The following is a 23,630-nucleotide window of genomic DNA, read 5'->3' on the forward strand; positions in this document are numbered from 1 at the left end:
TCTCTGGGTAGCTTTGCGCCTTTCCTGGAACTCACTCTGTAGACCAGGCTGGCCTTGAACTCACAGAGATCCTCCTGGCTCTGCCTCCAGAGTGCTGGGATTAAAGGTGTGCGCCACCAACGCCCAACTAAACAGTTCAATATTTTTTTGTTTATTTGTTTTTTCGAGACAGGGTTTCTCCGTGTAGTTTTGAGCCTTTCCTAGAAGCTTTGGAGACCAGGCTGGCCTCGAACTCACAGAGATCCACCTGCCTCTGTCTCCCGAGTGCTGGGATTAAAGGCGTGTGCCATCACCGCCTGGTGGATCTGTGCTTTATCTAAAAGCACCTATAACATAATTCCCAGAAGACAAACTCATTTTCTGAGTTAGCAAAATGATAAGTTCATCATCTAGTGGTAAAAGCCGCACAGCACAGGATGAATTCAAGCCTTGCCTGTCAGCAGTGTTTAGACCAGCAACTTTCAGAAACTCCTACTTCCTTTTGAAATGCAGAGTTCCTGAAATGTCTCCCCCGCCCGAAGTTGATATTGCTAATCATGGAAACCCAGCTATTTGGTGTGAATAGTGGAGAACTGTGAGGGAGGTATAAAGTTGGCTCTTCATTTGTATCATGAAGGAAATGATTATCCGGCTTCCCAAGAATGCTCTCCATGGTGACAGTTACCGCATCAATTTTAGAATGTTTTCTATCAATGTAGAAGATGCAGCTGGAATTTCACTTTCATATTTTACTAGTGCTACTTGCATGGAGTGTCTGATTTGTTTGTTTTTAATCATTGTATTTAACTGAGTGATGCAGATCCTCTTGCCTTGTCTACAAGCTCTGATCTTCTGTCTCCTGCTAGATCTATTCTGGTGGTGAGGCTTTTCATTCATTTACTATTATGCTAATTGTTTCCCACTTCTTCTTTCACTTCTGTTGAGTTTTCTTTGGTGTTGCTAACTCCTTAATGAATTCAATTTTCATAGCCTGAATTGCCCTCATTCTTCAAGGACAAGCCATTTGCTTGTTTTGTCATTCAATCATTTTGTTCCTGTCCTCTTTGATGTCAGGACATTCTTTATGTACTTTGACCTCATTGAAAAAACTTCTGTAGTGTGTGTGTGTGTGTGTGTGTGTGTGTGTGTGTGTGTGTGCTGTTTCTCACACTTCATCTACTTTGGTTTCCTTAGGGGACACAGCTATGGAAATGGTGATTTGGGTCAGCAATATTTCATCTTAGTTTGTGCTTGGAGTATGGAAGGATTTTGGGTGATTGTTGTCTTTTTCTGTATGAATTTATGGACCAGGAACTGGAATCCCAAAATGAGGCGTTAGACTGAACAATTTCAGCCCAAAGTGGTCAGAACTCAGGACAAGATGGTCAAATAACCGGGTGCAGCGTCCTCCTAGGTGCAGTTCTGGTCTAGGCTGGCAGCGAGCATGTGGGGAGGCTGTGCAGAGCGGGTCCAGGGCAGCCTGACAGCTGGAGCTGTGTGGAAGGCAGCCTGAGACCCAGTGGGAGGGACGGGTCTAGAAGGGCGGGGACACTCACCCGGAAACAGAACTTGGAAGGATGTGCTCATTGGCTGGGTGTAGAGGAAGAGTGGAGAGTGGTTTAGAGGAGTGACGTAGGCGGAAGCCGGGAATCCTCGTGGATGAGGACAGGGAAGTGGACTGAGGAGCCAAAGCCAGAAGTGTGAAGTGTTCGTTCCCTGTCGCTGCTCCGGGTCCTGCCCGGTGGGGAACCGCGTGGTGCAGACCTGGGTGCGGAGGACACGGCGGGGTGTCGCGGGGACACGAAACCTCCCGGAGCCGCAGTCTCCGCGCGGGCGGCCTGGGAAAGTCACAGTCACAGCGCAGTGGCGGGAACCGCAGCCCGGCGGCCCTGGAACCTCCCAGGTCAGAGGAGCTGCGGGGCTGGGACGCGGGAGGGAAGGACGGGGTGCGAGCAGTTTCTCTGCTGTTCTTAAGGAAGCCGGCTCTGAAACTCTGCTGTGAATGTCTTTCCCTTGTCGGTAAATTTTGGATAATATGAACTGGAACAATCCTGGTTTGTTTGTTTTTTTCATTAACCTTCTAGTTGCCAAACTGTTCTTATAAGAATACTCTAGTAGAATATTTGAATTTATCTGTTGACATTTGCAAACACTGTATTCTTTGCTGTGGTGGATAAGACAAAGCTGTTGAAATTCACATTGACCCATGTTGGGACCTGGAACAATCCTGGTTTGTTTGTTTTTTTCATTAACCTTCTAGTTGCCAAACTGTTCTTATAAGAATACTCTAGTAGAATATTTGAATTTATCTGTTGACATTTGCAAACACTGTATTCTTTGCTGTGGTGGATAAGACAAAGCTGTTGAAATTCACATTCACCCATGCTGGACCTGGGGAGTTGGCATCTCCAGAGTCCTTTTAGATAATAGCCCTCAAAAGAATGCTTGCAGATTTGATTGAATCTGAAAATATCCCCACAGATACGGTTGTATACATTAACATTTAAAAGCAAACTTTTTATCCGTCATTAATTTTTCATCTAAGATTATGCGCTCTGATGTGAATACAGCATTCTGAACAGTGTCTTTGCCAGACTTGGTGGCACGGGCCTTGAATACCAGCACTCAGGAGGCAGAGACAAGTTCGAGGCCTGCCTGGTATACATAGTGCATTCCAGGACACCTGTAGCTACATGGTAAGACCCTCTCAAAAGAAGAGAGAGAGAGAGAGAGAGATATGAAAGGTGTGCACCACCACTGACTACAGGGCTTCGTGCTAAGTTCTTAATGTTGTACCTTGGAGTCTGGAAAGCACAGTATGCTGTTGAAGCTGTCAAGTCACAGCGTTTTCAGTTACAAAAGGCATTATAAGCCAGGTGGTGGTGGCACAGGCCTTTAATCCCATCACTAGAGGCAGGTGGATCTCTTAGTTCAATGCCCTCCTGGTCTACAGAAGAAGTTTCAAGACAGGATCCAAAGCTAGACAGAGAAACCATGTTTCAAAAAAAAAAGGGGGGGAAAGAAAGATGATATTGAATAATTATGATCACTTATTTACATCAGAATAATGTCCTGTCTTTTGTCGCCTTCATTCAAGAAAATCACTCTGTCCATGGACACATGACCAAATTTTGTTTGTGTTCTGACAAATAAAGCTTGCCTGGAGATTAGAGGGCAGAGATAGCCACTAGTTAACCAGAGAAGCCAGGTAATGGTGGCATACACCTTTAATCTTAGCACTTGGGAGGAGGAAGCAGGACGATCAGGAGTTCAGGGCCACCCTGGGCTACTTGAGATTGATCCAGTCTAAAAGAAACAGAGCCAGGCAGTGGTGGTGTGTGCCTTTAATCCCAGAGCTAGAGAGGTGGGGTCAGGAATATAAGGCTGGTGGAGACAGGATCTCCCACCCATTCATTCAGTCTGAGAATTCATAGAGGTAAGATGTCCTAAGCTGGCTGCTCTGCTTCTCTAATCTTTCAGCTTTCACCCTAATTTTTTTTTTAAGATTTATTTATTTATTTATTTATTTATTTATTTATTTATTTATTTATTATGTATACAGCATGTATGACTGCAGGTCAGAAGAGGGCACCAGATCTCACTACAGATGGTTGTGAGCCACCATGTGGTTGCTGGGAATTAAACTCAGGACCTCTGGAAGAGCAGTCAGTGCTCTTAACCTCTGAGCCATCTCTCCAGCCCTCACCCTAATATTGTTAAGACTAATTAGAATCGCACTTCAAAATTGTTATTTTTTGGTTATTGTGTTTGCTTTGCTTGAGACCTGAACTAATAGTATTGCTCTCTCTGGCCAAAAACTCACCATGCAGAACAGGTTGGACTGGAACTAAGAGGTTCCACCCACTTCTGTCTCCTGAAGGCCACAATTAAAGGTGTGCACCAACACAACCTTTCAAACGTTGATTTTTACTTTGTAGTCTGTTTCACAGTTTGTGGTGTGACTGTGGACTTCTCCCAGAAGAAGGAACAATGCCTGAACCCTGCCCTGAGGGCTATGTACAGAAGACTGGATGTTGTAGAATTGCAGCAGTCTGGTTTCTGTGGTGAGAACAGTTTGCTTGATGTCTCCCTTGCTCCTTCTCAGTATTTCCTAAACTCATCTGCAAGTGTATGAGCTTTGTGTGAGTGATTCTCAAATCTCACGGAGAAAGTAAAGTGAAATCCTCAAAGGAAAAAACAAATTTCATGGAATGTTCTTATTTCTTTGTGTGTATCCCTTTGGTAGGTGTAAGGCTTCATCATTATCATTGGCTCATGATCAATTCAGAACCTAACTAGTATATAATATTCTCTTCCCAATCATTCATTTCCATTTCTGCCCCTGAGTTTTGACTGAGCTGTGATTGGAAGTGGGATTCCAGTTACCATAACTAAAAATGCTTTCTAATTGTTTTCAGGATTCTGACACTGCAGGACAGTTGGAGAATCATTTCTATGATCCTGTATTAAGTTTTCTCTTCATCTCCTGAGCACAGTACTGTGTTAGAAATCCAGGTGCTTTCTGAACAATCTCTTTCCTGTGTGCAGGGCTCACTGGTCATCCAGATCTACTCACCTGTGCAGCAGAACAAAGTGACCTGGAAGGAGAGAGGAGACAGGAGCTAAGGATCCAGGTATGGTGGAGACATTGCTGAAGGAGTGGAAAGGGGATCAAGTGAATGTGGAGTGGGACATGAAATCAGTTTTCCACATTCTGTTTCATTAGAAATAATTCTGGAGACTCCCACTGAGAATCTCCTAAGGATTATCCTAATGTAGGTGTGAGAAGAGGTTCTAAGGAAGACTTGAGACTAGGAGGGAAATAAAATGGTATTTCCCCCTTCAGATCACTTGTTCCTTGTTCATCTCTGTTACTCCCCCGCAGCCCACAATGGTCTCCTTTTACTTTTCTGGTTAGTGCAGTCACTCCAGGTTGTGGACTCACATCTGAGGATTTGGAGCTAGGAACTTCCTATGAGAGAGACCATGCAATGTCTATCTTTTTGGCTCTGGGTTACCTCACATAGTATGATCTTTTTAGGTCCATCTGTTTATCTGCAAACCTCAAGATTTCAATTTTCTTTACAGCTAAACACTACTCTATAGTGTTTATGTACCACATCTTCACTATCCATTCCTCAGTTGAAGGACATTTAGGTTGTTTCCATTTTGTAGCTATTGTGAGTAGAGCAGCAATGAACATGGGTGAGCAAGTATCTGTGGAGTAGGATGTTGAGTCCTTTCATAATATAGCAAGGAATGGAACAGCTGGGTCATGTGCTAGATTTATTTAACTTTAGAATTTGTTTATTTAATTGAGGATTCTCCATATTGATTTCCAGAGTGGCTCAATATATTGTTCATAAGGTTTTTTTCCCTATGCTTTTGTTTTTGATATTGCTGATTGAGTTATTCATAGTATCCCTCTTCCTTCTCTGTGAGAATTAGTGGTTTGCTGTCTTGTCTCTTGATGATTACTTCCCAGTTCTCCTGTGTTTATCTGTTCTTCACATGAAATTTATTATTCACCATATTCTTGTGAATAATTCCTCTGATCCTCCTATATATGTTTTACCTCTGATTTATTATCAGCAGTATTGCTTTAGTGAAATGAACTGTTTTAATTCTTTACTGTCTTAAAATGTACTCATGTCTCCATCGATTTTAAGATAGAATTTTTCTTTGTGCAACAGTATTGTTGATGGTAATTTTCTCTACAAGCTTTATATATCTTTCATGCTCTCCTGGCTTTCAGATCATTAACTAGACACCTGGTCGTATTCTGTTTCTTGAGTCTTTTCATGTGGTTTGACATTTTTCTTTAATAGCTTTCAATATTAATTTTTTTTCTTTTTGACCCCTTAATATGAAAGGGCAGCATGCCATTTATTCATTGTTCCTGAAAGAGACACTCTAAGAAGTGGAAGAAAAAGAAATGGCTCATTTCTCCAGTAAACATGCCCCAGGTCAGTGGCCATAGCTCCTTTTTTTTATGGAAACGTTATAGTTTGAAATATTAGAAGCCTTTTATTTTTTGCTTCTGACTTTTTTTTAACTTTCTCATGAAGAATGTTGGAAACATACAAACAAACAAACAAACAATGCATAATTAACTAGACCCGAAGACTGTACAACTCAACGTACTGTTATACAGTAAGAGTAGTCACTGGGAACAGAAGCTCTGGAGCCTCACATGGGATTTTATAGTTTTAATATCCAGTGTATTTTGATGTACTTGTCTACCATCAAAACCAAGACAATGTTTAACAGAAATAGAACTAGGGAAGCCATTAGCTTTATATCCTTTTATTTATTTAAGATTACTTATTTTGGGTTGGGGATTTAGCTCAGTGGTAGAGCACTTGCCTAGCGAGCACAAGGCCCTGAGTTAGATCCTCATCTCAAAAAAAAAAAAAGGAGGGGCGGGGGGAGAGTACTTATTTTATGTATGAGTGCCCTATCTGCATGTATGCCTTTATTCCAGAAGAGGGCATCAGATCCCATACAGATGGTTGTGAGCCACTATGTGGTTGCTGGTAATTGAACTCAGGACCTCTGGAAGAACAACCAGTGCTCTTAACCTCTGAGCCATCTCTGGAGCTCCTTATGTCCTTTTTCATAACTGGTGTTCATTGCCTGCCTTCAGTCCTACCTAAACCCTCATATTTAACATTTTTGTTCTCTTTTCTACATGTTCTACTGTACCCACATGTACATTGTTTGTATAAACACATATCATTGGCTAGATTCTATATATAAGGGAAAATGTGATTTCTTCTTTCTGACACTGTATGACCTCTCTAACTATTACAAATTCTAAGTCCAACTATTCTCCTGCATATTTCTATTCTTCTTCTCTTCAGGTTAGTGGTATTTCACTATATATGTGTACTGTTTTCACTATACATTCATCGGTTCATAGACAGGTCACTTCCAATTTTTCACTTTGGTGAATACGTAGTAGTAAACATCAGGTGTAAATAGCTCGAGAGTGTGGTGTGGAGTTTCCCGGATATATGGTCAGGAGTCAAATAGCTGGGTGGTCATACATTAGTTCTATCTTTTTTTTTCTTTTTTTAAGATTTAGCTATTATGTATACAGTGTTCTGCCTGCATGTATGCCTGCAAGCCAGAAGAGGGCACCAGATCTCATTACGGATGGTTGTGAGCCACCATGTAGTTGCTGAACTTAAGACCTCTGGAAGATCAGCCACCTCTCTTAACCTCTGAGCCATCTCTCCAGCCTTATTAGTTCTATCTGTAATTGTTTAATAATCTTCATTTCCAATTTGAGTGTATTAATTTGCACACCCCCATCCCCACCCGTGTGCACGCGTGTGCACAAACACACACACACACAACCAACAGTAAATAAGTATCTTTTCACATCCTCTCTAACATTTGTCATCAGGTTAGTTGATGACAGCCATTCTGCCTGGGGTGAGGCAGTATGTCAAAGTAGTTTAGTTTACATTTCTGGAATTTCAGGGATCCTGAACCCTTTTTGCTATATTCATTGTCCATTTGTGTTTCTGTCTTTGCAAAGTATCTATTCAATTCATTTGCCCATTAGGGGATTGGCAATTTTATTTCCTTGGAGTTTAACATCTATAATTCTCAGTGAATTTTAGGTATGCACTGCTATCCAGAGTATCGCTGGTCCAGATTCTGTCCCATTCTGTGGGGTGTCTGTGTGCTCTGCTGATTGTTTATGTTGACGTGCAGAAACTCTGTTTTCATGTACTCCCATTTGTTGCTAACATGGGTTCGTTCCTGTGTTGTTGGTGTTCTTTCTGATCAATAAGTTCTTGCCCATTCCAATGTCCTGATGGGTATTCCCCGAGTTTTCTAGGTTTCTGTGTGTCTGGTTTTAAATGAGATTTTTGATCCAGTTTGAATAGATTTTTATACAGTGTGAAAGATAAGAATCTAATTCTCACAGAATTTAGTATATTCATTTACTGACAGGAAATATGTCACTCCCGAATGTGTACAAAGTTATTATACTTACATGTACATGCTTAGGTGAACTTAAACATTATTAGATATGTTTTTGGACTTCCATGAATTTTTATAACTCTTTGTGAGTGAAATCTTCAAAACATCTGAAATTGTTATTTATCCTATGAATATTTTTAGAAAAATCTGGATTATATCAAATGTGGCTGATGCAGATATCTATCTGCTTAGAAGTGGCCCAAAATTCTCATGATATTAATTCTATAGACCACTTGATCTTATATATTAACTTTAAAATTTGCAGTACGCAGTGTCACACTCCTTGTTACTGTGGGAAAAACCCCAAACTCTTTGACTATTGAGTCAATCATAAATTTTGCCTTCTGTATCTACCTCTTTGCTATTTAGTGATGTGACTTGAAACCTGGAGTGTAAACATCCCAACTGAACTTGATAGAATAAAGTCATGTAAGGCCCATGTCCACACAGGATTGATTTGGTGTCAGTGCTATAGCATAATCTTCAGGTATAGCATTTTAAAGCACATTTCCTCATCAAGGATTTCCCTTCTGAGACGTGTACAATGTGATCCTGTGCAACATAACACAGGATCCATAAAAGATAACCCTATCTAGACCTTAAATGTGTGTCTTGTTGCAGGGACATGCTTGTGAGACTATTATGTCATTCTGTTTTCAGAGGTAGAATATTCATTATAGAGTGTGACTATTATTATATCAGTGTTTTGAGTAATTGTCTTTGCTAATCTACATCCCTAATTTCCCTAAGTCTCCTTACATCCAGGAAAGCACTCTGTCTGGTGTCACATGATCAAACTGTACCTTTTGTTTCAGGGTCTGTTGACATTTAAGGATGTGAGTGTGGACATCTAGGAGGAGAAGGAATGCCTGGACTCTTCTCAGCAGGCTTTGGATTTTGATGTGATGTTGGAGAATTACAGCAACCTGGTTTCTGTGGGTGAGAAAATATTGATAGTAGAATTCCTAACTCAGGCTTTGTATGTACTGACTTTATAGGTTATGAACTCTCAGGCTGTTTTGGAAACAGCAGAAGACTAGGGAATGCTTGAAAGTAGAAAAGATCTTTTTCTTGGTATTTGGTTTTTTGGTTTTGCTTTTTTACATTTTTCATTTTAGAGGTGTCATGTCCCCTCATTTTGGTTCCACGACGCATTCAGAAACTCTGTAGCATATAATAGATAATATTTCTACCCGTATCTTAAAGCTCCATGTCCATCATTGCACTTGACATTGTTTTAATTGTGAAAAAAACTAAGGATGTGGAATTTAACATTCTCCCTAAATATGCTGAAGATTCTGATAGGAAATCATAGCAGTTGGGAAATCATTCCTGTATTCTTCTACATTGTGTTCTCGTCATGTAATGAGACAAATACTGTGTTAGATATCTGTATTCTTTCTAAAAATTCTAGCTACCTCACAGAATACGTGGATTATTGTTTGGAAGGCAGGCTTGGTCACCTGTCCAGAGCAAATGAGATTGTCCTGGAATGTGGAGAGGAGAGAGTAGCCACAGCCAAGGTGGGCTAGGGAATAAGCAGGACAACAGTGGCAGCTTCAAGTGAAAGAAAAAGCAAGAGCTGAGAATATTTTTTGCTTTATTCAATTCTACTTGAAAGGATTCCTGATCATTTAAATTAGTGTAGTGTCCTGGCCCCAGGATGTGTGTGCCCTGTTGTAAAGGTTAGAAGATGCTATGCCTTATTACACCTGAATTATGGTGACAGTACTAGTACAAAATGCAATTTCATTTGAGTATGCCAACATTAGATTGGAATAATTTTACAGATGCTAAGGCTAATGTGAGTCCATGAAGTGGGATTATTCTGTAATTGCCTTCCTTGCATGTATGTCAATAGTGGGTAGAAATATGAAATGGCTTCCAATGATAGCCCTGCCTCAAATGATGTAGAGCAGCGGTTGTCAGTGCTGGCAATGTCACAGCCACTTCCTTACCTTGTGGTTACCCCCAACCATAAAATTATTTTGAGTGCTATCTATTAGCTGTAATTTTGCTACCAAGTGATGTCTCAGTTCCTGAGCTCATCAGAAATATGTGCTTTCAGATGGTCATGACCTACAGGTTGAGAACCACTGATCTGAGCCTCTGGTATTTGGCAGAATCCTTGTTTTGCATCCATTACTTTTGAAGAATCTAATGTGGGTTTTTGGGGGGGATGGGGTGACCACTTTGTTTCTTTTTTTTTTTTTTTTTTTTTTTTTTTTTTTTTTCAGTAAGCCTTTAATCTTTCAAGGCATTGGTTCTTCTGACTGTAATCTCCATTGCTATATATTAGTAAGTAGAAAGACTGTGAACCTAGGATTGGATTATACTCTTAACAATTTCTGGAAAAAAAATTTAAAAATAGAAACAATGGTCTTTTTATAGAAAACCTGGAACCATAAATTGGGGTAAATACTGAGAGATCAGAGAGACAAAGGAACAAGCCACCTCTCACCTCTAGGACTCCTCATCCTGAAAAGCTTTCCTCAGCCAAAAGACTTTAGTTCCTGTCTCCTCATGCCTTATATACCTTTCTCTGCCCACCCATATCATTTCCTGTCTCAACTTTCCTAGTGCTGGGAATAAAGGCCTTTGACTCCCAAGTATTGGGATTAAAGGTGTGTGCCACCACTGCCTGACTCTGTTTCTCTCCTAGACTGAGTCAGTTTCATGTAGTCCTGCATGGCCTTGACTCAAAACTGATGAATCTCTGCCTCCTGAGTACTAGGATTAAAGGTGTGTGCCGCCACTGCCTGGCTTCTATGTTTAATCTAGTGGCTTGTTCTGCTCTGTGATCTTCAGGCAAATTTATTAGGGTACACAATATATCACCACATAAATAGAGTCAGTGAGCTCCACCCCAAGGCTAATTATTGATTCATCAATTATTTGTGTCAACTTCCTTGAAGGCTATCACTCTATTTTTGTGAAAATCCATATAATTACAGTGACAGAATGAGGTTAACTACTATGAAAACTCTATTCAAAGTAGTTGCTGGTTGACTTATGTTAAAAGAGAACTTAGGGGGCTGGAGAGATGGTTCAGTGGTTAAGAGCACTGGCTGCTCTTCCAGAGGTCCCGAGTTCAATTCCCAGCAACCACATGGTGGCTCATAACCATCTATAGTGGGATCTGATGCCCTCTTCTGCCATAAGTGTGTGCATGCAGGTAGATCACCCATACACATAATAAATAAATAAATAAATAAATAAAGGCTAGATTTTAAAAAAAAGAGAGAACTTAGGGAGACAGTCATTTATCACATGTTTATTATTGGAATGAGCCCTATTAATCTGAACTGTATTCATTTTCAGAGAACGATGGCAAATGTGATCCTGTCCATCAACATGTGAAGACTGAAAAGGAGTCTTGTCAATGCAGTGAGCTTGGCAACGTGCTTCATGACCCCTCCACATGTGCACTTTATGGAACAAGTGAAACTACAGAAAATGCTAATAACTACAGATGCAGTAACCACAGGGATGCCTCTATTGACTCTTCAAACCCAGGCGGACATGAAAGCATGAACACTGGAAAAGAGCCTTGCAAATCTGAAATCTGTGAGAAATCTTTAAATTTGTGTTCCAACATTACCCAATATCAGAGACTATACACTGCAAAGAAAGAGCACAGGCAGCGAGAATATGATGACTGTTTTAGCTCTGCATATAGTCTTATGCAGCAAATAATCTATATTAGAGAGAAACCATTCCAATGTGAGGACTGTGGGAAATGCTTCAGTACTGCCTCAAACCTCAGGGTACATCAGAGAGTACATACTGGAAAAAGACCCTACAAGTGCAACATTTGTGACAAATCCTTTACCTGGTGCTCAAATCTTAAAAGACATCAAAGACTTCACACTGGAGAGAAACCTTACAAATGCCAAGAATATGGAAAGCCCTCTATTGAAAAGTCAAGTCTTAAAGGGTATTACAGAATCTATACTGGAGAGAAACCTTACAAATGTGAGGTATGTGACAAATCTTTTCCTCTGACCTCAACTCTTAGAGCCCATCAGAAAATGCGTACTGGAGAGAAAATTTACAAATGTAGGGAATGTGGTAAATCCTTTCCCTGTAACTCAGATTGTAGAACCCATCAGAGGTTTCCTAGTGGAGAGAGACGTAACAGTAGTAAGGAATGAGACAAGTCTTTCACTAGGTGCTCCTACCTCAGAGTACATTAGAAAGTCATACTGGAGACAAAAGTACCCTTGTAAATAATGTGATGTAGCATTTATGTGGAATTCTCTGCTTATGAATCCCAACAGTATACATAATAGAAAAATACAGAGAAGAGACTTATGAATGCCATTAATGATGGTCTAAATCTTAGAAAATATCACAGGTTTTATATTAAAATTAAATTCTGGAAAATACCTGTTTTTTGTTGTTTTGATTTTGTTTTTGTTTTGTTTTAATGTGTATGGTGGCATTGCCTGAGGCCAGAAGAGGGCATCAGATCCCCTGAAGCTGGATTAACAGAAATTATTGGGAATTGAACCCCATCCTCTGGAAGATCAGTCACTATTCTTAATCACTAAGCTTTATTTCCAGACCCTGGAAAATGCTGTAATAAGAACAGTTATCTTTTTTTCAGCATCCAAAAATTCATAATAATGTCAAGGCAAGGTGATGCACATCTTTAATTCCAGTACTTAGGAGAGAGAGGCAAGAAGATTTCTGAGTCAGAGGCCATTATGGTCTACAGAATGAGTTCTGTGACAGCCAGGACTACATAAACTGTCTCAACAAGAACAAAAAGTCACAATGAGGATAAATGTATTAACAAAATAAGTGACAAAACTTTCTCATTTTGCTGTGCATTAGAAATCCATAGTTCTGTGGACTAGTGGCTATGGAGCCCCCAAGAGACTGGACTAGCCCCTCTGGATACGGGAGACAGTTGTTTAGCTCAAACTGTTTGGGGGACACCCAGGTAGGGGGATCAGAATCCATCCCTGGTTCATAGGCAGGCTTTTGGGACCCCGGTGCCTGTAGTGTGGCATCTTGTGCAGCCTTGGTGCAGTGGGAAGGGGCTTGGACCTGCCCCAGCTCGGTGTGCCAGGCTCTGCTGACTCCCCATGGGAGCCCTCGATTTCAAGGATGTGGGGGGGGGGGGGTTGCTTGGGAGGGAGGGCTGGGAGGAAGGAGGAATCTGTGGGTGGTATGTAGGGTGAGTAAAAAGTTTCTTAATTAAAAAAAATAAAGAAAATCTGTAGTTCTGAGAAACTATAAAAGTATGCCATGTATATATAATCTCCATGTGTTGTTATTCATTGGAAATTCTACCCCCCAAATGCGTACATTTTGGTAAATCTTACCCTAGTACTGAAATGATAGGCATAAAAAGAATTCATAATGAAAGAAATAAGAAAATGCTCTAATAAAGCTTCACCCTTTGTTTACATTCAAAGTCTTCATACTAGAGTCAAACTGTAAAAACAGCAAGAAAATGAGAAACTCTAAAGAAATAGGATGTGCATGTGACGTCACAGTCATGCTTATATACAGCTTATACAGAGACTGGATGTTGCAGAATTGCACTAGTCTGGTTTCTGTGGATGAGAACAGTTTGCTTGATGTCTCCCTTGCTCCTCAGTTTTCTTGACAAACTAATCTGCAAGTGTGTGAGCTTGGAGTGAATGAGTCTCAAAATCTCAAAGTAAGGTGATATCCTCAGAGGAACACTGAAAATCTTCATGAAATGTTCTCTCTTCTTCCTGTGTCTCCCTTTCAGAGGTGTGAGGCTTCCATCTTCTTGGGGTCTATGATAAATTCAGAACCTTAACTAGTGTACAACGTTCTCTTCCCAGTCATTCAGTTCCATTTCTGACCCTGAGTTTCGACTGAGCTGTGACTGGAAGTGTGATTCCAGTTACCATAACTAAAAATGTTTTCTAATTGTTTTCAGTATTCTGACCCTGCAGGAGAGTTGGGGAATCATTTGTGTAATCCTGTGTTTCGATTTCCCTTTATCTGCTGAGCACAGTACTGTGTTAGAAATCCCGGTGCTTCCTGAACAATCTCTTTCTCACTTGCAGGTCTCACTGATCACCCAGACCTGTTCACCTGTGGAGCAGAACAAAGTGGCCTGGAAGATGGAGAGAGAGGAGACAGTAGCTAAGGACCCAGGTATTTGGAGGGATTGGTGAAGATGTGGAAGGGGTGGAAGTGGGACATGCAATCAGTTTTGCCACATTCTGTTTCACTAGAAATAATTCTGGAGATTTCCACTGAGAAAAATCTAATGATTATTCTAATGTACTTATAGTAGATATGAGGAACAGGTATGTATGTAGAAAGGAGATGTTCTACAAAAGAATTGATACTAGGAAGCAAATAAAATTTTATTTGAGTATTCATGTGAGTGATACTCTCCATATTCATTCACATCACTGATCGTGTCTTCATACCAATATTAAATGGTTTTCATTTCAGTGGTTTTAATATATTATAAAAGGATTGAAAATTAATACCTCTAGGTTTATTGTTTTCAGAATTTTGGAGCTTGGGTATTCAAGTACATTCTCTAACTTTTAGTGTTAATGTCTCCATTGCTGAAAGTAATGCCAACAGAATTTTGATAAGAATCAGGAAGTATATTTACAGACTGTTAAACTCATCTGTACTGTCTTCCCATGGATATCTCCTATTGTCTGTGGTCATGACAATTCCAAGTGTTTTCCTTTGCTGTAATTGTAACACACTGTGAGATCACCTCTAGGTTTGAACCTCTTAGTATTTTCTGGCTCTTTGCTGTTCCTTGGTACTTTCAGGGTTACTTTCTGTAAAACATGCAATACAATTATAACGGAAATTGCTTGGAGTCTTAGAGAAGACAGACCTCCTTCTAGGTTGTCTTGTGTTTGAAAAGAACATGAAACAATGTGCCAGTTTTCACATGTTTTATGTATTCTCCTGTTCTCTGTCTGCTGTGGATGTCTATATTCTGGTTTATGTGACATAGAGCCATGTTGATCAGGACTTTCTATCTAATGAACCATTTTATCATTTGCTAATACTGCTTATTTTATATTTTGATGCTTTTGTCTTGATTTTCTGTCACTATTTTAATTATGATCATCAGTCATCTTTACTGCTGTCCATTTTATGGCATTTAAAAAATTTTCTTCTTTCTCAGTTTGTTGTGTCTTTATATATGAAATGAATTATTGGTAGAAAATATATTTGAAACACAGCTGTCGTTTTGCTTTTTACATAATTAGCTTAGGGAATAATATCTATTTACATTTTAAGAAGTTACTGAAAGAAATACATTTGGTATTGTTTAAGAACTTGAGTGTAGACACTGACTAGGAAAAATTGGAATCTCTGTATACTCAATTTATATTATCTTATGACCTACAATGTAGAACTTCTTAATATGTACCTATTGGCCATTCAATTGCTATTGAGCATGAGATGTTCATCCTTTTGCTTATTTATTGGTTATATTATCATTTGCTTCCTTTCTATTTTTTTGAGTTATGGGTTTTCATCCATTTCACTATAAAAAGATAGCCAATAAACATATCTGCTGTTTAGGCTATTTTAATTATTATTTCCCTGGATGTTTTTAATTTTATACAGGACTCCATTCCTGTTGTTTTATCAAGTGTTGCCCCTTTATGTTACTCTTCAGATTCACTGTTTCAGATCATACATGAAGGTCTGTGAGTCATTGTGTGATAGGAGAGACTTGGTTGCAGGATCATGGATACTTTACCCACCCAATATCACTGTTTAGAGAGGCTATCTAGTCTGCAACACATGTTTATGGTATTTTGATGACATTTACCTGATCGTGGCTTTTGGGCATGTTCTGGATCTACTGCTCTATTGCATTGGGCTTACCTGGAATCACACTGGGATAGCTTGAGCATTACATTTACTAGGATTCCTCTGTTACCCATTAAGTTGTAGGTTTCTCTTTACTATTTTTGTGAAGTGTGTTGTAGGAAATCGAATGTAATGGAGTTTCAACTAACTATACAACAAAATACTGTGTATTTCTCAGTATCATGTCCCCTTCCATCTGTGTAAAACATCTTTCCATGTTCTGCTTAGCATCTTCTTCAGTTCCTTCAGCAATTCTTCATTGTAGAGACCTTTCATGTGCTTAGTAAGTTTACTCCAGGACTTTTATTTTGTGTCTTCCCTCTTTCCCTCCTAATTTTTATTTACTGTTTAGTTTATTAAATTTATATTTATATATTTTATATATATGAGTGTTTTGCTTGCATGAATGACTATATATCATATGCATTCTAGAATTATAGTTGTGGACAGTTGTGGTGGTATTGTGTTCCCCAAAATATTGTGTACCCTAATAAATTTATCGGGGGTCAGAGAACAGAACAGCCACTAGATATAGAGGCCAGAAAATGGTGGTGCACACGCCTTTAATCCTATCACTTGGGAGGCAGAGATCCATCCGGATCTCTGAATTTAAAGCCATACTGGAAACAGCCAGGCATGGTGACTCACGCCTTTAATCCCAAGAAGTGAGCCTTTAATCCCAGGAAGTGAGGGCAGAAAGCAGAAAGGTATATAAGGCGTGAAAACCAGGAACTAGGTTGGTTAAGCTTTTAGGCTTTTGAGCAGCAGCTCAGCTGATAGGCATCCAGTCTGAGGAAACAGGATCAGCTGAGGAATTGACAAGGTGAGGTGGCTGTGGCTTGTTCTGCTTCTCTGATCATTCAGCGTTCACCCCAATCCCTGGCTCAGGCTTGATTTTATTAATAAGAACTTTTAAGATTCCTGATACAGACAGTTGGATGCACAGTGTAAATTCTGCGAATAGAATTTGGATCTCTGCAAATCAACGGAAGCTCATCACCATTGAACCATTTCTTCAGCACCCTATTGAGTGTACTTATGTGACTAGCAATGATAGAAAATATTATGAAGCCATTCTGGTCATTTGTTTTTTTCATTTATATGATCCAAAATCTTGACTTTACACAGTCATATATTATTTCTCTCTCTTTCTCTTTCTTCTTCCTTTTTGTTTTCTTTTGTTTTTGTTTTTCAAGATATGGTTTCTCTCTGTAGCCCTCACTGTCCTGGAACTCATGTTGCTCTTGGTACCATGAAAGCTAGTCCCCAGGACAGAGGCTTTAAGGTCACATCCATCTCAAGTCCTCTGGAATCTGTGTCTGAAGTGCATGGCTTCTTAAACAATAGGGACGCACCTACCTCTGGGAGGCAACATGGGCAACAGCAATAGCCTATAATGTTTGGAAGTCTCTTAGATAGTTGTGACCAACAACTTTAGAGAAGGTTGTAATGGGTAGCTAGCTGTTCCAGTTTTGACCTGGAAGTACTACCCCCAGGGAGGCTTCCGGTAACTGTCATGCCTACCTATGACCTGCCTCTGTCGGATGTGCCAGCTTTCTTGGTTCCTGGTGATCCTGGATGCTGGATGGTAGACCGACCGGAGTTCTCCAGAGAACCCAACTCGACTGCACCTCACCTCTCCCAGATCCTGTAACCAACCCCTTTACTAGCTGTAAGTTACCCCCCAAAATAAATCTTTTTAACTATGTGGAGTTGCCTTAATAAATCCCCACAATAGAAGGAGTCTCATGGCTGGTGTTGGTAGTTTTGTTAAAAAATCTACGGCTCTTGTGTGGAGCATTATTAGCCCAGTTGGGACATTTTTATTTATATTCTAAGTATATATGCTTACACAGACTTATGTGTTATAGACATTTTTAGTAGATAGATAATAATATCATACATTATGACTTTTAGACATCCTTACAGTTATTTTACCCTCCTTCTTCTGTGTTCATATCTGTCCCTTTTCCATCCTTCCCTATTATTCCCATCTTTCTCACTCACCCACACCCCACTGGTTACTTCAGTCACTCCAGTTTGTGGACTCACATCTGAAGATTTGGAGCTAGGAAATTTTCTATGAGAAAGAACATGCTATGTCTGTCTTTCTGGGTCTGAGTAACCTCACACAATATGATCTTTTTAGGTCCATCCATTTAATTGCAAAGCTCATGATTTCAATTTTCTTTACAGCTAAATAGTATTCCATAGTGTATATATACCACATTTCTATTATCCATTTGTCAGTCAAGGGACATTGAGGTTGTTTCCATTTTGCAGATGTTGTTAGTAGAGCAGCAGTGAACTGAGCAAGTTTCTGTAGAGTAGGACATTGAATCCTTTGGGCATATGCCAAGAAGTGGAACAGCTAGGCCATGTGCTAGACTTATTTAACTTGAGGGTTTGTTTGTTTATTTAACTGAGGATTTTTTTCCTTCGGTGTGAGAATTAGTGGTTTGCTGTCTTGCCCATGGATGAATACTTCCCATTTCTCCTGTATTTATCTATTCTTCACATGAAATTCATTATTTCCCCGTGTTCTCATCGATAATTGCTCTGATTCTCCTGTGTATATATTTCCTCAAATTTATTATGTGCTTGGTGCTTTTATGAAATGAATTTTCCAATATTAATTCATGACTATCTTCAAATGCACCTTTGTCTCCATCAATTTTAAGACAGTATTCTTCTGGGTGCAACAATATGGTTCACAGTGATTTTTCTCCATAAATTTTAAATGTCCATCCATGCTCTTTTGGCTTTGGGACCATTGACCAGACACCTGGTAGTATTCTGTTTCTTGGGACTTTTCATGTGGTTTAACATTGTTATTTAAAAGCTTTCCTTACTAATTTTTGCTTTTTCTTTTTAACTCCTTTATATGAAAGGGCAGCAAGCCATCTATTCAGCAAGCCATCTATTGTTCCTGAAAGAGAAACTCAAAGAACAGAAACAACAAGAAATGGCTGATTTTCCAGGATATACGTCCCAGGTCATTCAATTGGAAATGTTATATTTTGAGACTTGAATGCCTTTCATTTTCTGCTTCTGATACTTTTTTAACTTTATTATTTTTAAAAAAGTTGCAAATAATAAAAAATTCACATACTGAAATTAACCAGACCCAGACTATACAACTCAGTGTACTTTTATACAGTTAATACAGTTAGAGTAGTCATTGGGAACAGATGTTCTGGAGCCCCACGTTGGATTTTACATTTTCACTCTCGAATATACTTTCATGTAATTATCTGCTACCCAAAACCAAAAAATGTGTGGCAGAGTTAACTTTATATCCTTTTTCATAATTGGTGTTCATTATCTGCATTCAGTCCTACCTCAAACCATGATATGTAACCTTTCTTGTTCTCTTTTGTCCGTGTTCTACTGTGCCCACATGTATGTTGTTTCCATAAACATATATCATTGGCTAGATTCTGCATATGAGGAAAAATGCGATTTTTTTTTTCTGAAACTTTATGGTCTCATATTACACATTCTAAGTCCACACATTTTCCTTCACATTTGTATTATAGTTTTCTCTTCAGCTGACTGGTATCCCATTTTCCCATTTTCTTTTTTTTTTTAGGTTTATTTATTTATTATGTATGCTGTATTCTGTCTGCATGTGTCCTTGCAAGCCAGAAGAGGGCACCAGATCTCATTACAGGTGGTTGTAAGCCACCATTTGGTTGCTGGGAATTGAACTCAGGACCTCTGGAAGAGCTGCTAAGCCATCTCTCCAGACCCCAGTATTACATTTTCATTATCCATTCATCTGTTGATGGGCAATTAGTTTGATTCTAGTACTTTGCTATGGTGAATGAACAGCAGTAAACATGGGATGTAATATCTCTGTAGTGGGCTGTGAAGTTTTGAGTGAAAAGGCTGGGGTCATTTTTAGTTCTACCTTTAAGTTTTTAATAATTTTCATACTAATTCCATTTGAGTTTATTAATATGCACACACACACACACACACACACACACACACACACACACACAAACAGCAGTTTATGAGAGTTCCTTTCTCTACAAACTCTCTAACATTTGTTGTCAGATTGGTTGATGACAGCCATTCTCTGCCTTGGTAGTATTTCAAAGTACTTTTAGTTTATATTTCCATGATGGCATTTTAGGGATTCTGAACACTTTCTGCAACATTTATTGGCCATTTGTTTCTGTCTTTGAAAAGTCTCTATTCAGTTCATTTGCACTTTTGTTGGTTGTAGTTTTATGTCCTTGGACTTTAATTTCTGTAATTTTTGGTAAATTCTAGGTATGAGCCCATATCTAAAGTGTCACAAAGTGTCACTAAAGTGTCAAAATGAGATTGTTTCTCATTTTGTGGGGTGTCTGTGTGCTCTGCTGATTGTTTCTGTTGATATACAGAAACTTTTTATTTCCATATAGTCCTACCTCTCAATACTTGGGGTTCATTCCTGTGCTGTTGGTATGTTTACTATTGAGAAAGTTCTTGCTCATCCGTATCCTGTCGACTCTTCCCTACATTCTCTTCTGTTTCTCTGTTTCTGGTTTTCAGTCAGGTTTTGATCCATTGTAGCATGAGCTACAGTACAGCATTTAAAATTACATTTCCTCATCACAGAGCTTCCTTCTGAGATATGCACATTCTTATCCTTTGTGACAAAAACACAGCACCCATAGCAGATAGAGATAACCATGTCCAGACCTTAAATGTGTTTCTTGTTTTGTGTGTATTGCTTGTGAGAATATTGTGTCATCCTGTTTTCACAGAGTTAGAACATTCATTATAGAGTTTGACTATGTTAGAAATCATTGTTTTGAGTAATTACCTTCATCATCTATATCCCTAATTTCCTTAAATCTCCTTATATCCAACAAGAACTGTGGTCAAACTGTACTTTGTGTTTTAGGGTCTGTTGACTTTCTGGGATGTGACTGTGGACTTCTCCCAGGAGGAGTGGGAATGCCTGGACTCTGCTCAGAGGGCTTTGTACATTGATGTGATGTTGGAGAATTATAACAACCTGGTCTCTGTGGGTGAGGACATTTTGCTTATAGAATTTCTAACTCACGCCTTGTGTGTACCTACTTCATAGGTTGTAAACTCTCTGTTAAACTGTCATGGAAATAAGAGGAGACTAGGGAGTTTGGTAATAGGAAAATTTTTACATGGTCTCTGAAAAAGAAAAATAAACCCTTTGATTCTTTTAAGTAAGCCTTTAAACGTAAAGGGAATTGGGTTTTCTGAACTCATTCTTCCTTTCTGTGCATTAGTAAATATAAAACTGAATCTAGGATTGCATTAAACTCTTCTCCATCAATTTTTGAGGAAAAAAATATAAAAATACAAACATTTTACATATAATCAGTGACTGAGCTCCATCCCGAGGCTAATTACTGGTTCTTAAATCATTTGTTTCGTCTTCCTTGAAGGCTATTACTGCTTTTTGTAAGAATCCATATAATTATAGTGAGGGTAAAAAAAAGGTCGAGTCTGGGAGCTCTATTCTAAACAGTTGCTAGTTGATTTATCTTAAGCGAGAACTTAGGGAGACAGTCATTTATCAAATGTTTAGTCTTGGAAAAAGCCCTATTAATCTGAACTGTATTCATTTTCAGAGAACTATTGGATGTGTGATTCTATTCAGGAACATGTGAAGACTGAAAAGGAGTCTTGTCAATGTACTGAGCTTGACAAAGTGCTTCATGACCCCTCCACATGTGCACTTTATGGAACAAGTGAAACTACAGAAAACTCTAATAACTACAGATGCAGTAGTCACTGGGATGCTGCTACTGATTCATCAAATCCAGATAGACATGAAAGCATGCACACTGGAGAAGAACCTTACAAATCTAAAGACTGTGAGAAATCTTTAAATTTGTGTCCCAACATTACTCAAGATCAGAGACTGTACACTACAAAGAAAGAGCACAGGCAGCAAGAATATGATGACTTTTTCAGCCCTGCACACAGTCTTATGCAACAAACAATCTATGTAGGAAAAAAACTACACCAGTGTGAGGAATGTGGTAAATTCTTCAGCTCCCCCTCAAACCTCGCTATACATCAAAGAATTCATACTGGAGAGAAACCCTTCAAGTGCAATGTTTGTGACAAATCCTTTAACTGTTTCTCAAGTCTTGAAAGACATCAGAGAGTTCATACTGGAGAAAAGCCTTACAAATGTGAAGTATGTGACAAATCCTTCAACGTGATCTCAAATCTTAGAATACATCAGAAAACTCACACTGGGGAAAAACCGTACAAATGTGGGGAATGTGACAAGTCCTTTACCCAGAGCTCACATCTTAAAAGACATCAGAGGGTTCATACTGGAGAGAGACCTTACAGATGTAAGGAATGTGACAAATCCTTTTCTAAGTGCTCAACTCTTCAAGCACATCAGAAAATTCATACTAGAGAGAAAACTTACAGATGCAAAACCTGTGACATATCCTTTACCCAGTATTCAAATCTGAAAATTCATCAAAGGATTCACCCTAAAGAGAGACCTTACTTCTGTAAGGAATGTGGCAAATTTTTTACTAGCAACTCATATCTTAAAGTACATCAGAAAATTCATACTGGAGAGAAACCTTACAAATGCAAAGACTGTGACAGATCCTTCACCCAGTGTTCAACTCTTAGAACACATTACAAAGTTCATACTCGAGAGAGACTGCATATGTAAGGAATGTGGTGAATCTTTTACTAAGTGCTCAACTCTTGGAGCACATCAGAAAATTCATACTGAAGAGAAAAATACTGTTGTAAATAAAATGACATAACATTTATCTGGTGTTCTATGCTTATAAATCACAACAGTATACATAATAGAAACATAAAGATAAGAAACGTGTAAAAACTTTTAAAGAAGGTTTAAATCTTAGGAAAGTATCACAGAGTTTATATTAAATTAAAATTCTTCAAATCTGTGTGATTTTTTTTTTTTTTTTTGTAAATTCCTAGGTGTTTGAGTGTATGTCTGTATATTGTATGTATGCTTCCTGCCTATGGATGCCAAAAGAGGGTATCAGGTACACTGAAGGTGGACTTATAGGCAGTTGCTGAGCTTCTATGTGTATGTTGGCAATTGCAGCTCAGTTCTCTGGAAGAACAGCCAGTGCTCTTAACCACTAAGCCATCTCCAACCACCTGGGAGAAGCTATAGTTAAAACATTTAACTTGTTTAATATCCTAAATTTCATGCCAGGCACAGTGGTTGTGGTGGTTTGAAAGAGAATGGCCACCAAAGTGAGTGCCACTATTAGGAGGTATAGCTTTGTTGGAGTAGGCTTGGTCTTGTTAGAGGAAGTGTGTCATTGTAGAGGCAGGCTTTGAAGTCCCATATATGCTCAAGATACCACCCAGTGTCTTAAGTCCACTTCCTGTTGCCTTTGGATCAAAATGTAAGGACTCTCAGCTCCAGCACCATGCTGCCTTACTTCCCATCATGATTATAATGGACTAAACCTCTGAACTATAAGCCATTCCTATTAAATGTTTGTCTTTGTAAGAGTTGCATGGTCATGGAGTCTGCAGAGCAACAGAAGCCCTAAGACTAAAGTTGGTACCAGGGACTGTGGTATTGGTGGGATAGGCCTGATGTGCTTTTGTTAGAAGAAATTTGGACCTTCGGACTGTGGATTAGAAAAGCAGTTATCTTTAAGTTGTGATTGATGGGGCATTCTAGTAGGACCATGGAAGACAGTGATACTGAGTGATTTGAACTTTGGGTACCTGGAACAAGAGGATTGGGTGGAGAAGAATGTTAGTATGTAGCCTGGACATTGTTCTTGTGATATTTT

The 23,630-nt window shown here is 39.1% G+C and overlaps 1 pseudogene; it reads left to right on the forward strand.

Annotated features, from left to right (window-relative positions):
• Positions 1 to 1,606: 1,606 nt before the first annotated feature.
• Positions 1,607 to 22,614, forward strand: LOC118576656 (annotated as a pseudogene).
• The last annotated feature ends 1,016 nt before the right edge of the window (positions 22,615 to 23,630 follow it).

Source organism: Onychomys torridus, unplaced genomic scaffold (genome assembly GCF_903995425.1).
Source record: "Onychomys torridus unplaced genomic scaffold, mOncTor1.1, whole genome shotgun sequence".
Taxonomy (NCBI): domain Eukaryota; kingdom Metazoa; phylum Chordata; class Mammalia; order Rodentia; family Cricetidae; genus Onychomys; species Onychomys torridus.